The 15,560-nt window shown below is 35.1% G+C and overlaps 1 protein-coding gene across 1 annotated transcript in view; it reads right to left on the bottom strand.

Annotated features, from left to right (window-relative positions):
- PLSCR4 (phospholipid scramblase 4) overlaps nt 1–15,560 on the bottom strand; it is a 132,258-nt gene that overhangs the window by 66,880 nt on the left and 49,818 nt on the right.

The raw sequence follows: 15,560 nt of genomic DNA, 5'->3' as shown, positions 1-15,560 counted from the left end.
CCATTTTTCTGATTTTCACCTCTTTTCAATTATATTAAGATCCAAGAACATTTGAAAATGTTCTGAGAACAGATTAACGATACACTGAAAAAAATTAACAATACACTAAAGACATATTTGTTAAGTTAAATGTTTGTATGTCAGCTGGTGGTAATTTTTTCCTCCATTACTTTGGTACAAATCCAAAAAAGAGGTTAAAACTATTGTTTTATTTAACCGTGTTTACACATTCCTGTTCCCTTACCTTGCAGAGATTTTCAACAAACTTAGAATGTTCTTGAACATAAAACTATGATACAATCTACCACAAAATTAGCTCTGAGCTGGATATGGTCTAGTAATATCCATTATATGTTTATTTTACATTTTAATATATATCTGTGCTCTGCTAGACCTGAGCCAAGTCCTTAATAATTTGCTTAAATGATTGCCTTGAGTAAATTGATTCATGACTGAGCTTCACATTGGTAAGGAAAAAAAAATCAGAATGTATTGTCAACTATATCTCATATGTCTTTAAAAATAGCTGTAGAACAAAACCATTTTAGATGATTTAAAGAAAGCACTTCATGTAAATCTTATCATTAAATTCAGAAAAATATAATTTTTTGGAATATGCCTTTGATACTCCCGATAACTCTGACTAGAAAATAAACTCACTTTCTCATACCAGCGGGTATTAACATCATGCTTTTCAGATGGAGAAAACTACATAATCCCTCTGCTGCTCCCTTGTGCTCCCTTGGATCTACAGTGTCTTAATAATATCATCATTTGTGATTTATGCTGGAAGCCATGGCTGGGAGATGCAATTTCATTTTCAGTTCTCTATATCCACAAAAATTTTGTGTTAACATCTAAGGAGCTTATGATTACTAGGAATACCGGTTCCTGTCACATACTTCCTCCTTGATTTTTTTAATGTATCCCAACATACACTTTTAAAAAACAGACTTATCTAGGTAGATTTTACATACCATAAAAATCACTCTTCCAAAGCATCCTGTTCAATAGTTTTTGGTATATTCAGAGAGTTGTGGAACCATCACCACCGAGAGGTAATAACAAGCCCCAAAACACACACTTTGCTTGTCATCTCAGACCATCCCTATTCTTATGTTCCTGGTTTGCTAACTCTTAAATTCCATCTCCATCTGTTTCCTGACCTTTGATCCTTTCTCTCATTTAACACTTGCTTCTGCCTTGGGGACTTGGCATTTGTATTTCCTCTCTGATTTCTGATAGTCATTAAAGATTTCAACTTAGAATTGCTTACCAGCTCTCTCTCACCAGTTACTCCTGGGAGTTCTGCGGCCTTGGCTGTTCCTTAAAAATCTATCCATGCATACAACGCACCCGAACCACTCCAGACAGTTAACTGTTTCCCATTAGAGGGTCACTGAAACATTCTGCTTCCAAGTTTTGTTTTTGTGGACTTTAGTCTTTGATGAAGCTATAGCAACATGAATAAGCTCAGATCTCTCTTACATGGCTTGTGAATCAAGAGGTGAGGGAAAAAAAAATAAGGATCTTGATTAGGAGAAATCTAGAGCATGACTTCGGAAACTGGGAATTGCTTCAAAACCAAGCACATAAAGATATGAGGTACACCCAAGTGAGGCACAGATGAATTGTCTGTGGGTCCTAATTCTAGATTATCCTTCAAGACTTTGCATAGATACATACAGAATGAACCACATCTCAGTGTTCATATTGGAAATAGGTGGGGGTGTTTAGGGAGAGTTCATGATTGTCACCTTGATAGAAACAATTCCTTTGTGTTTTTCGTTGGTAAAATGAGGTGAATAATTCTTGCCCCTCTTATCCAACAATGACTTAAGGGTTATCTTGTAAAGACTGGGGGCACACAGTAGCAAGCATCACATAATGCATGTGGGAATTCACAGTGTTAGTAGCAGCACGAGTGTTCCGTTTTTGCAATTTCCTAGAGAGGTGGGTTGGACAGTGAGCCTGGGTACAGGCAGAGGTACTCTGCCCTCTGTTGCTCTCTATTTAACGGAGATAACATAACAGTGATCCTACTCAGGAAGTAGATACTTTGAGCCTCAGAGCCAGTTTTTTAATGATATACCAGAAAATCTAGCTTTCTAGTACCTGGAGACAGTGCTAGGAAGTTGCCATCCTACCCACAGAGAGGTCCACAGGCAGGAACCAGTACTGTTATTGTATATGGGAGTGACAGAAGGTAAGCAAGAGGATGTTTAGAATTGCTAAACGCTATGTACATTAAAATCATCTGTCTATGAATACCCAAAGTAATGGTGAAAGATTACTATGAAGAATATGATATGTGGAATATATGAAGTCCATGATATCATGTTCTTTAATTCTAAATATATAACTTTTGTTCAAATAATAAATGTTTTTGATCTTAAAATGAACTGTATGGTTAGTTTCACTTGTGATTGGCGGCTCACAGCTGGGATGAGGAATGAAACTGATCGCCAAGAAGGGAGGAAAAAAAGAAAAGCAAAAAATTGTTCCAGTTCTGTAATTCTTGTTGTAAAACTATTAGAAAGATTTAAAAGCAATAGTTTTTATAATTCTTACTTAATAATACATGCAGTTAAATAACTGTAAATTCACCAGAATAAAATTCCCATGTGTAATTCATGAGATGCTGGACCTTGCAATGGAAGTATAATTTGCGTGGCTACATTTCAGTGAGGAAACTGAAAAAAAATTGCCCCAAATCCAAAAGCTGATGAGCAATGGAGCCAGGACTCAGATATACATTTATTACCATCTGTGATTTCCTATACCAGACAGAAATGTGGACTATTTAGCTTGCTTCAGTATTTAAAGTGACACTGGCCAGGACAGGCTTCCAGAGCTCCAGAATAAGTATAAATGCACAGGACACCACAAGTGGTTTAGAGTCTGCTATTTTCTCCCTGAAATTCTTCATACTTTTTTAACAAGGGACCTAGCACTTCAGGTTTTCCCTGGACCCAGAATTATGTAGCTGGTCCTGCTTCTGGAAAAGTTCTGGACGGCTCTTTTTAAAGAGTCTTCATGCTTATAATGGGTGCCATAAACTCTAGACTTATCAACTAGCAAAATTGCTCCTGGATACCTTTGGGACTGATTCATTTCTTTTCATTTTGGTAAAACATCTTCACCTCTCAGATACCAGTTTTCTCTTTATGGAGAATTCTACTCATAGACCCTGAGTGTGCTCACTTATTGCTGAAGTGTTTCCACTCGTGATGATGCTTCTGGAGTTCTCCAAAGGAAGGTACATCCCTGGTAGAATGGCTTCTTTGGGTCTTGAGGAAACCACAGAACTTGAGACAAATGTAACTTCTCTAGTTTCCTGAAAGGATAATTTGACCCTTCTTAGCAGTTATCTTCAAAATACAAAAGCTGAGAGATAGGGAGAGAGAGAAACTACAACACTGTTTTTGAACTGTGTTCTACCTAGAAAGAGTGTAAAGATCTCTCACTGCGGTCCTATAGCACCCGATAGAAACATCATTAATTGCTGTTAGGTTGACCTGTGATGCTGGACACAAAGATTTGCACCAAGAAGGGAGCAACAAGCAGGACAGAGTTAATTCAATCTCCAAGGAAGGAGAGGGGCCAGACATTCGAGAGAAATATTGCCGCAAGTTTTCTGTTAGGCTGGGCATTTTAAGGGGTTTTGAAGGATGTGAGAATGTTGCAGTTGCCCCCATGGGAGCAGAGGGAGAGTTATGAAGTGGGGGTCAACTCTTGGCCAGGGACAGCAGGAGGTGGCAGGTTTCTCAAGGAGCTCTGGTTGGGATATGGGTTGTGATCAGCCTAAAGAAGAATATGTTTTGTAATTGGGCTCTGTTTACTGGGAATGTAGGGTCACATAACCTAGGAGAATGAAGCATTAGAGCCACATGCAGACACCTGTGAGTTTTGTGTATAAGCTTAGTTGGGCAGGGGGTGGGGATGGAGGGTTTGAATGGATTCCTTTCTATTGCCCTTATCACCTGGAAGATGTGTAAATGTGTTTCTCCTCTACTAGACTTCTTTAAATAGTAGAATATTACCCTGTTCATTTTTTTTTTAATCTTTGGATTTCCAGTATTTAAAAACATTTTGATGAAGTGTTTGGTGAAATGAAATGAATTGCCGAAGTCCCCTCCCCTGCCATATTCCATGACTTTGGCAATTAGGTATTTCAATCCCAATTATTTGTTTTTAAGGTAAGTTATGTGAAAACTTTGCCCAACCCCAAATAAAACTTAATGAATCCCCAAAATGGGTGTGTAAGTGCTTCACTACCTAAAAGCAATGTTTCCAATTAGTTTCTGCTTCTGGGTTTTATTTTCTCAACGTGATTTAGCTAATGTTTTAGCTAAAGAGAAAATGAGCCACTGATTAAATTAATGTTTTAGCATAAGACAAAGTCAGTCACTATTAGCATAAATTCTTCTTCAACAGCATGTGACAAAAAGGACTGCTTTTTGTACTGCTGACAAAAAAGTACTGCTAATTATCTAGTCAACTATAGATATAGGTATATTCCAACTACAGTTGGAATATGGCACTCAAATAAGAGTGTCTCTTGAAAGATAATGTGATTAAGGCCATCTTCTTGTAGAAGAGGAAGATTTTTCTAGATAGAATATGTAATTTTCAAAAGTGGTAGGATCAGGATCCAAACTCATCAGTCAAAATCCTGTGACTACTTAAAAAATTTAAGAGGAAATAGTAATACCAATTAGAGCATTCTATCAGGGAACAAAGCATGATTTCTCTTTTACTCTGCCAGGGCTGCTATAACAAAATACCACAGACTGGATAGTTTAAGCAACAGAAACTTGGGGCACCTGGGTGGCTCAGTGGCTTAAACCTCTGCCTTCGGCTCAGGTCATGATCTCAGGGTCCTGGGATTGAGCCCCGCATCGGGCTCCCTGCTCAGCAGGGAGCCTGCTTCCTCCTCTCTCTCTCTCTGCCTGCCTCTCTGCCTACTTGTGATCTCTCTCTGTCAAATAAATAAATAAAATCTTTAAAAAAAAAAAAGGCAACAGAAACTTTTTTTTCTTGCAGTTTTGGAGTCTAGTTCTTGGTGTTCTCAGTGCCGGTTTCTGGTGAGAACTTTCTTCCTGGCTCACAGATGGCTGCCTTCTCCCTGTGTCCTTACCTGGGCTTTCTTCTGTGCACATGTGCAGAGAGAAACCTCTCTCATATATCTCTTCCTTTTTGTAAGGACACACCAGTCCTATTGGATTAGGGCTCCACCCCTTTGACTTCATTAACCTAAAAGGCCCTATCTCCAAGCACAGTTACACGGGGGGTGGTGGTGGGAGGTAGGACTTTAACATGAATTTTGCAGGGGCCTAATTTTGTCCGTAAAAATATCTAACTTTGTTTGATGAGGTCAGAACAGAGGTATTTTGGAGCCTGCTTGCACTGGCTCACAGGAACCAACTGTGAGCCTCTCTTCTCAACTCTGCATTCAGTGACCTAAAATCGGCTTCAGTGGGAGTACTGACACCTTCAAAATCACCAACTACTATCATTCAGCAGCATCTAACATATATTATCACTGAGTCCATATGAATGTGATTATAAATCCATAATCACATATAGTAATCACCACTGTATAACAAATAAAAGTAAATAAATAATAATGTTAACAAATGTTGCATATATATATATCAGTGAAACGTTAAAGATTTGGAAATCAGAAGGAAAATGAAATCTCATTTGCATTTTCTCTTTGATTAAATTTATCTCGAAGATTATGTTCAACTTGATCAGTGAAATGGGTTTTGCAGAAAATAACTAATAAGAGATATGCATTGGTTTTTCCTAATATTTAGTTATAAAAATTTTCAAATATATAGAAAAGATGAAATACATTACAGCAAACACCCATATACCCATTATTTACATTTTATAATGATCATTTTACTACCGTTGCTTCACCATATACCCATCCATCTATCCCTCTACCCATCAATTAAAGCTTCTTAATTTTTTTATGCATTTCATAGTAAGTTGAAAACACCAGTACGCTTCCACTAGATACTTCAGAATGCCTGTGACTAACTATCTGATATTTGTATTGGGCTCCTTTTTTTTCTTAAAAAGTAAAATTCCCACATGGTAAAATGTATAAATCTTAAGTGTACCATGTCATGGGTTCTTACAAATATATACTTGCATAACCTAGACCATTATCAAGATATTGAACATTAGCCTCAGCACTGAAATCTTCCTCATGCCCCTTCCAAGTAAATTCCTACCCCACCCTTTATAGGCATCACAACTGTTCTGATTTTTTTTCTTACCGTAGAAAACTGCTGCCTCCTTATTGATTCTATGAATGGAAACAATACACTATGTACTTTAAGTATGGAGCTTTTTTCATTCAGCAGGGTATTTTGAGATTAGTCCATGCTGTTGTATGTACCAATAGTTCATTCTTTTCATTAATATGAAGTGTTCCACTGTATGGAAAAAGTACAATTTCTTGATCCATTGTCCTCTCATGGAACCCCAAGCTATTTCCAGGCTTTAGCTGTTACAAATAAAGCTCTATAAACATTTTTGTCAAGTGTTTTTGTGGACATATGCTTTCACTTCTCTTAGATAAATACTTAGGAATTGAATTACTGTGTCAAAAAATAAACATATGTTTAGTTTCATAAAAAATTGCCAAAGCTTTTCCCAATGTCGTTGTACCACATTGCATTCCCATCAATAATGTATGAGAGTTACAACTACTCCACATTCTCTCCAACAGTTCGGTCATTTGTTAACTCATTTTTTGTTTGATTGTTTTAATCATTCTGATGAGATGTGTGGGTATCTTTTTGTGATTTTAATAGCCATGTTCCTGTCACAAAGTAATACTGAATATTTTTTATGTGCTTACTGACCACTTGGATCTCTTTCTTTGCCAAACATCTATTGAAATATTTTGCTCATTTCAATTTATTTCTTTTTGTCTTTTAATTAAGTTTTAAGAGGTCTTAAAATATATTATGGATAGCAGTCTTCTCTCAGATACATGTTTGTAAATATTTCTTTGAGTGACCTGTTCATTTTTAAAAACATCTTTTGATGACAGAACTTTTTACTTTTCATGAGGTGTAATTTATCATCTTTTACTTATATGGTTATTGCCTTCTTATTTCTGTCTACAAAATCCTTGCTTAGCTCTGAATTATAAAGATAGTATACTGTCCTTATGTTTTAAGTTTTACAGATTTAGCTAATATATTTTAGTTTATGATCTACCTTAATTTTTGTGTATAGTATTAGATAGTCTTTGAAGTTAATTATTCCCATATGGATATCTGGTTGTTCCAGACCATTTGTTGAAAATATTTTATTGCCTTTGAATTCTTTTGGCACCTTTATCAAAACTTAATTTACCACCCATGTATGATTGTATATTTGGACTCCCCATTCTTTAGACTGATCTGTTTATTAATCCTATGCTAGGGTCACCTGTGTGGCTCCGTGGGTTAAGTCTCCAACCCTTGATTTCGGCTCAGGTCATGATCTCAGTGTCCTGGGATTGAACCCGGTGTGGGCCTCTGTGCTGGTTACAGAGCCTACTGGTCCCTCTCCCTCTGCTCCTTCCCCAACTTGCTCTCTCTCTAATAAATAAACACAATCTTAAAAAAAAAAAAATCCTATACCAGTTTCACATCATCTTGTTTACTATAGGTTTACCGCAAGTCTTGAGTTTAGCAAGTGTAAGGTCTCCAAATCTGTTCTTTTTAAAGATTGGTTTAGATATTCTAGGTCACTTGTGCTTCCATATAAGCATTAGAATCAGTTCCTACCAAAACATCTCTGGGATTGTATTGGATTGAACTGAACCTATAGACCAATTTGAATTGAATTGATATCTTAATGGCTCTAGGCCTTCAAAATCAATGAATTCCATTAAATGGACTCCAATTACGTAGGTCTTTTTTATTAACTTCCATCAGCGTATTATAGTTTCTAGGGTAAATGTATTTTATATCTTTTCATAAATTTATTTCCAAATATTTTGTTTTTTGATCCTATTCTAAATAGAAATATTTCTATAATTTCATTTTCCATTTTTTTGGTATTAATGTATATAAATGAAGTTAATTTTTAATTTTATCTTTATGATAGTGTCCTTAGTAATTTTTTTTATGTTAAAAATTTTGTCATATTGAGATAGGGAGATGTTTGTTTATTTTTGAATTTTAGGCCTCCTAAATATTTTATTGTCTTACTTTAATTAGTTAGGACCTTTAGTACAAGGTTCAGTAAAAGTGGTGGAAGAGGGTATTCTGGTTTTTCTCAGATCATAGTGGAAAAGCATTAAATATTTCAACATTAAGTAGCTTCTTCAATACCATTTATCAGGTTGAGAAAGTTTTATTATTCTTAGTTGGCTGAGGTTGCCATGAATACATGTTAAATTTTGTCAAATTTTTTTTTTAAATGATCATACTGACTTTGTCTTTTATTGTTAGTATGGTGAATTACATTGGTTGATTTATGATTGTCAAACCAGCCTTATGTTCTTAGGATGAAATCCCTTGATCAAGATGTATTTTTCTTCTCTGTGTATCACTGGAGTTGATTTGTTAATAGCTCATTAAAAATCTTTTGTGATTTTAAGAGAAATATTGGTTTAGAGTGGTTTTAGTAATATTTTTTATCAGGTTTCAATATAATAATTATATTGGCTTTATAAAATCAATTGTAAAGTGTTTCTTTCCTCTGTATTTTCTCAATAATAGTGGTATGATTTCTTCCTCAAATGTTTGATAGAATTAATCAGGGAACCATCTTGACCTGGAAATTTCCTTGTGGAAGGATTTCAATAAGAAATTCAATTCCTGTGTTAGATACAGGATCATATACATTTTCCATTATATCTTGCATTAGTTTTTTTTTTTTTGAAGATTTTATTTATTATTTGACAGAGAGAGAAACAGTGAGAGAGGGAACACAAGAAGGGGGGTGTGAGAGGGAGAAGCAGGCATCCCGCTGAGCAGGGAGCCAGACATGGGACTTGATCCAAGTACCCTGGGATCATGACCTGAGCTGAAGGCAGACACTTAACAACTGAGCCACCCAGAAGCCCCTTGCATTAATTTTTGTAAATTGTATTCTTTAGACATTCAAATATAGTTGTATTTTCAAGACATTGATCTATTTTATCTTGTTTGTTCAATTCCTGATAATAATAATTTTTTTTTTCTTTGTGGTAAGTCTAGTTAGGTTTATTAATTTTGTTGATGGTTTCCATTGTTAATATTTCATTGAAGCCAACATATTTATTTTCTTCCTTATGTATACTTGGAGTTTCTACTTCCTTAGATGGGGTCTTAAATGATTCTCTCTAAAGAAAAGTTTCTAATATAAATAGTTGAAAATATAAATTTTCCTGAAAGTACTACTTGAGATGCACTGTGCAAATTTTGGTATGTTGTATTGTTATCATTCATTATAATTTCCTTTTTGATGTCTTCTTTTATCCACAGATTATTTAGAAATGTGTTATTTAAATTTTCAAATATTACCAGTATAAAGATATTTTATTACTAATTTATAAGTTATCCAACAATGGTTGGAGGGTATACTCTGTCGGATTTCAATTCTTTTAAATTTATTGAGACTTGTTTTATTGATGGCATATGATATATCTTAGTGAATGTATCATTTGTAATTAAAAAAAGAGCATGGATTTTGTAGTTCTTGGGTATAATGTTCTATAAATATCAATTAGGTTAAGTTAGTTAATATTATTGTTCAGATCTTGGCTATCTGTCTATCATCTCTCTATTTATTATTCCTAGTGTTCTATCAATTGCCGAGAGGCTTCTTTAATCTTCAACTGTGGTTGTGGAATTGTCAATTTCTCCTTTAAATTCTTTCAAGTCTTTTCTTGAATGTGGAGTTCTGATTTTGAAGATTAGTGTAACTTTTTATATTTATATTCTTATTCAAGATAAAGTGAAATATTTTATTATAACATGTCCTTATTTATCTTTGATAAAATCTTTTTCTTGAAAACAACTTTAGTGGTATTGATATTAACTCTCCAGCCTTCTTAAGCTTACTGTTTGCTTGGTATATATTTTCATCCATTAATTTCAGTCTTTCTGTATCTTTAAGTTTTCATCGAGTGTAATAATAGTTGCAGGTGTACACTATAGTGATACAACACTTCCATACATCACCTAGTACTCATGACAACTGCAGTCCTTAATACTCATCACCTATTTAACCCATCCCTCTCTAACCTCCCTTCTGGTAACCATCAGCATGTTTTTTGCAGTTAAGAGTGTATTTCTTGATTTACCTCCCTCTCTCTTTTTTATTCCTTTGTTCATTTGTTTTGTGTCATAAATTTCATGTGTGAGTGAAATCATATATTTGTCTTTCTCTGACTAATAATTTGGCTATTGTAGATAACAGTGCTATAAACATTGACATGCATGTGTCCCTTTGAATTAGTATTTCTGTATTCGTTGAATAAACATCTAATAGTGCTATCTATTACTGGATCATAGAGTAGTTCTATTTTTAACTTTTGAGGAACCTTCATACTCTTTTCCAGAGCAGCTGCCCTAGTTTGCATTCCCACCAACAGTGTAAGAAGGTTCCCCTTTCTTCCCATCCTTGCCAACACCTGTTGTTTCTTGTGTTGTTGGTTTTAGCCATTCTACCAGGTACGAGGTAATAGATCATTGTAGTTTTGATTTGCATTTCTCTGATAATGAGTGATGTTGAGCATCTTTTCATGTGTCTATTGGCCATCTGTATCTCTTCTTTGGAGAAATGTCTGTTTATGTCTTCTGCCCACTTTTTAGTTGGATTAGCTGATTTTGGGGGGTATTGAGTTTCATAAGTTCTTTAGAGATTTTGGATACTAAACCTTCATCGGGCTATATCATTTGCAAATATCATCTACCATTCTGTAAGTTGCTTTCACTTTTGTTGATTGTTTCCTTTGCTGTGCTGAAGCTTTGTATTTTGATGTAGTCCCAGTAGTTCATTTTTGCTTTTGTTTCCCTTGCCTTAGGAGACCTATCTAGAAAGAAGTTGCTATAGCTGATGTCAAAGAAGTTACTGCCTGTGTTCTCTTCTAGAATTTTTGTGGTTTCAGGTCTCACAGTTAGATCTTTCATCTATTTTGAATGTATTTTTATGTATGGTGCAAGAAAGTGGTCCAGTTTTATTCTTCTGCAGGTTGCTGTCCAGGTTTCTCAACACCATTCGTTGAAAAGGCATTCTTTTTCTCATTGGATGTTTTTTCCTGCTTTATTGAAGATTAGTGGACCATATAGTTGTAGGTTCATTTCTGCCATTGATCTATGTGTCTATTTTTCTGCTAGTATCATACTGTTTTGATCACTACAGTTTTGTATTATAACTTAAGTCTGGAATTGTGATGCCTCCACTTTTTTCTTTTTCAGGGTTGCTTTGGCTATTCAGGGTCTTCTGTGGTATCTGTATCTTTATTTAATTCATTCATTTTTTAAAAGATTTATTTATTTATTTGAGGTGAGGAAAGGCAGAGGAGAGGGAGAAAGAAGTTTAAGCAGGCTCCATGTCCAGCGTTCTGGCATGGGGTTTGATCTCCCGATCCTGAGATCATCACCTGTGCTGAAACCAAGAGTTGGATGCTTAACTGACTGCGCCACACAGGCATCCCTCTGCATCTTTAACTTAAAGTGTAATATCTATATGTAGTATATAATCAGGTCTTATTTTTTTTATCCATACTGAAAATTTCTGGCTTTTAATAAATCTATTGAATGTTTAGTTATAATCACTTATATAACTTTTAGTGGGTTTTTCCCTTCGGATTATAGTACATATTCTTAACTTTTTACAACATAGTAGAGCTAATATTATACCACTTCATATTAATGTAGAAACACTGAAAATATGGGGGTCCATTTACTCTACTCTCATCCTTATTGCTACAGTTGTCACATGTAGTACCTCTTCTATATGTTATAAACTCCTTAGGGGCTATAATTTTTGGCTAAATCATTCCTAAGTATCTAAAGGAATTAAGAGAAAAGAGTCTTTTCATTTGCCCATTCCATGAACTTCATTCCTCATCAACATACAAGTTTTCAGCTGGTGTAATTTCCCGTTAGCCTGAAAAACTTTCCTTAGCATTTCTGGTAGTTCAGGTGTGGTGGTGACAGATTTTACTTTACCTTAAAATATCTTAATTTCACCTTGATTTTTGAAGCATATTTTCATTTGACATAGAATTCTAGGTCAACAATTTATCTTTCACTTCTGAGTTTTGAGAATTCTTAATATATTCTAGATATTTGCCCATTTGGGCATATATAATTAGCAAATTATTCTCCTAATCTGTAGTTTGTCTTTTTACTCTCTTCACATCTTTTGCAGACCAATAGTTTTCAATTTTGATGAGGTCCAGTTTATCATTTTTTTTCTCTTATGGATTGTGATATTATTGTCAAGTTTAAGAACTCTTTGCCTAGTCCTAGATCCTAATTATTTTATCCCTGCTTTCCTAAAAATTTTATAGTTCTGTATTTTACATTTAAAATATCTGAGGCATTTTGAGGTATTTTTGTGTAACATATGAAGTTTAGCTTGAGATTTATATTTTTACCTGTGTATGTCCAATTGCCCCAGCACCATTTGTTGAAAAAGCTATACATTCTCTATTAGTTTTTTTTGACATTTGTTAAAAAAAATCATTTGAACAAACTTGTGTGGATCTATTTTTTGACTTTGTATTCTGTTCCACTGATCTATGTGACTATGCCTCTACCAATACCACACAGTCCTCATTATTGTAGCAGTGTATTAGGCCTTAATATAGGTAGAGGGATTTCTACCTCTTTTTTTTCATAAATGTCTTATCCTACAAGGCTGTAGGTAAGGTGTTGTTAGTCTGGCTGCATTATCCTCTGGAGACTTGACTGTGGGTGTATCTGTTTCCACACTTTATCAGCTTGTTGGCATAATTTAGTTTCTTGCTACTGTATGATTAAAGTGTCTGTCTTACTGCTTGCTGTCAACTGAAGTCTGTCTGTTGTCCTCTGCCACCTGGACCTCTTCCTGCGTTCACTTACGATGTGGCAGCTTACTTTGTCAAATCAGCAATAGAGAAAAAATCTTTCTCCATTCAACTAAGGTAAAAGTGACATCCCATAATCTTTGTTATATAATGTGACTTAACTAAGGGGGAGACATCCTATCTCATTTTCACATCCTATTGTTTTAGAAGCAAGTCATGGGTCCTGCCTATCTTCAAGCTATGATAACTCATGTAATTTTAAAGTGCTAGAAAATATTCAGTAAAATTATATAATTACCTAGGTTAATGATAAGATTATACACGAGATAATAAAGAATCCCATGATGGCACATAAAATTTAAGAGCATTGCATGTTCTTGTCTGTTGTATTGGTTCACTTCTTTGCACTTTGTGTGAGGGCAAGTTATTGAGAAGTAGTGGCCTCAAACACATATATGAGAGAGAGAGAGAGAGACAGACAGACAGACTACCTGAATGTGAATCAGAACATCCTCTTTTGTGCCAGGCTCTGGGTAAAAGGAAAACGAAGACTATAGTGATTCAAAACAGGAGTGAAAATGATATGAAAATAGAAGAGAGATAGAGAGACCATGACTACACAAGTGGGAGGGATTCCATGGATGAGCTGCCCCACTGCATAAGATCCTCCGCCAACTTCCTGCACAGACCTATGAATAATGCAACATTCCGGAATGTTTTAAGTCCCCTTGAGCAGAGGGAAAGGACCAGGGCATCTGTGAAAGACTGTGGGTATAAAGAGAATGTCATACCTGTCCATGATGTCCATGAACATTAATTAACTAATACTTGGAACCTCAGTTTTCTTATGAATAAAATAAATAATGTGAAATAATACTATTTGTGGGGCATCTGGGTGGCTCAGTCATTAAGTGTCTACCTTCCACTCATGTCATGACCCCAGGATCCTGGGATTAACCCCCGCATTGGGCTCCTTGCTCAGAAGGAAGCCTGCTTCTCCCTCTCCCACTCCCCGTGCTTGTGTTCCCTCTCTCTCCGTGTCTGTCTCTCTCAAATACATAAATAAAATCTTAAAAAAATACTATTTGTAAAACATCTTATCTATAAAATAATACTGACATGTCTTCTAATTATAAAACTCTGATTGTATAAATATTCCCAAATATTCTTAATATGCTCTGAAACAAGTTTGCCACATATTTTAAAATGTAGAACTTAACTGAATTATGGATTTTCAACTTAAAACAAGTCTTCAAGAAAACTAATACTGAGGAAAATAATGTTGGAATACAAAACTGGAGAATATGTGGCTTGTTTACATAAATGCACACATAAAGAATTAGTTATTATTTGAATCAAGTACCAACAACTAGAAATATGTCACAAATATACACCAGTAATGTAGGAGAGCACGTATTTGCTGAGTGTGGAAAATGCTAAATTAGATATATCCAACACTCAGAAGTAATAAAACTTTACTTTCTCATTATTCTTCTAAGACATTTATTTCCCACTTAGAGCAGTTATGCATCATCTGAAAGCTGTAAACAATGTTTACAGTACACTGTCATCTATCTAAGTAGAGTTGAGAACAGGGATGCATTAATAATATAAATAACAATAATAAGAGTAAAACATATTTAATAATGAAAAAACCCTATAGAGAGGAGTAATAACTCCCTTACAATTACTTACCAATGGTTAGGGAGGTTTCATTATGGTTTTTGTACAAAAAGGAGAGAGCCAAGCAATCAAATCCAGGTCATATTTGGATTTCTGAAGCAAAAGTGGTATCATTTTACACATTTCTTATATCCAATAATATGATTGGATTTAATTATTTACCCTTATTCCTAATTCCCAAAGAATGGATTAAAATCAAACCACTACTAGAAGGGAGGTTTTGCTAATAATTCTCAAAAAACACTGACTCTCATAAAACTTAGGGTCATGAACATAAACATGGCGCTTATTGAAAAAGCTCCATCAATTCCACACTGCACGTGTGGCAGTTTGTGAGCTGTGCAGTAAGGCAGGATGGTGCTAGAAACCAAGACAGGAACAAAAACGGAGCCACCCTTTAGTTAAACTGGCTTCACAGACATGTGTTCCTTCGTGCCAGAGAACCCATGGTCTCGCATGGTATCGATTCTAGTTCCCTCCCTCCCCCAGCCCTCCGGATCCCGAACACTAACTACCTCATCACTTGGCGGAATTCTACAAGATTTTTTCCACAAGTTGATGAAATGAGAAGCTCTGCAACATTATATACATTGATGAAGAGTTAAAAAAGTGAAATCTTTCTCTTAAGGAAGTGCCTGCTTAACTAATTCACATCCACATTTTCAGTAAGATAGGAAAAAATGTAATAAATTATTACTGGTTCAAATCTGTGTTTCTATTGCATGAAGCTACCATTTTTTCACTCTGCTAATCGTTATTTCCTTCTTACATTTTTTTTTAAAGATTTTATTTATTTATTTGACAGAGAGAGAGAGGTCACAAACAGGCAGAGAGGCAGGCAGAAAGAGGGGGGAAG

The sequence above is a fragment of the Mustela lutreola genome, chromosome 2, assembly GCF_030435805.1.
Source record: "Mustela lutreola isolate mMusLut2 chromosome 2, mMusLut2.pri, whole genome shotgun sequence".
NCBI lineage: Eukaryota > Metazoa > Chordata > Mammalia > Carnivora > Mustelidae > Mustela > Mustela lutreola.
This window is presented reverse-complemented; position numbering and strand designations above follow the sequence as displayed.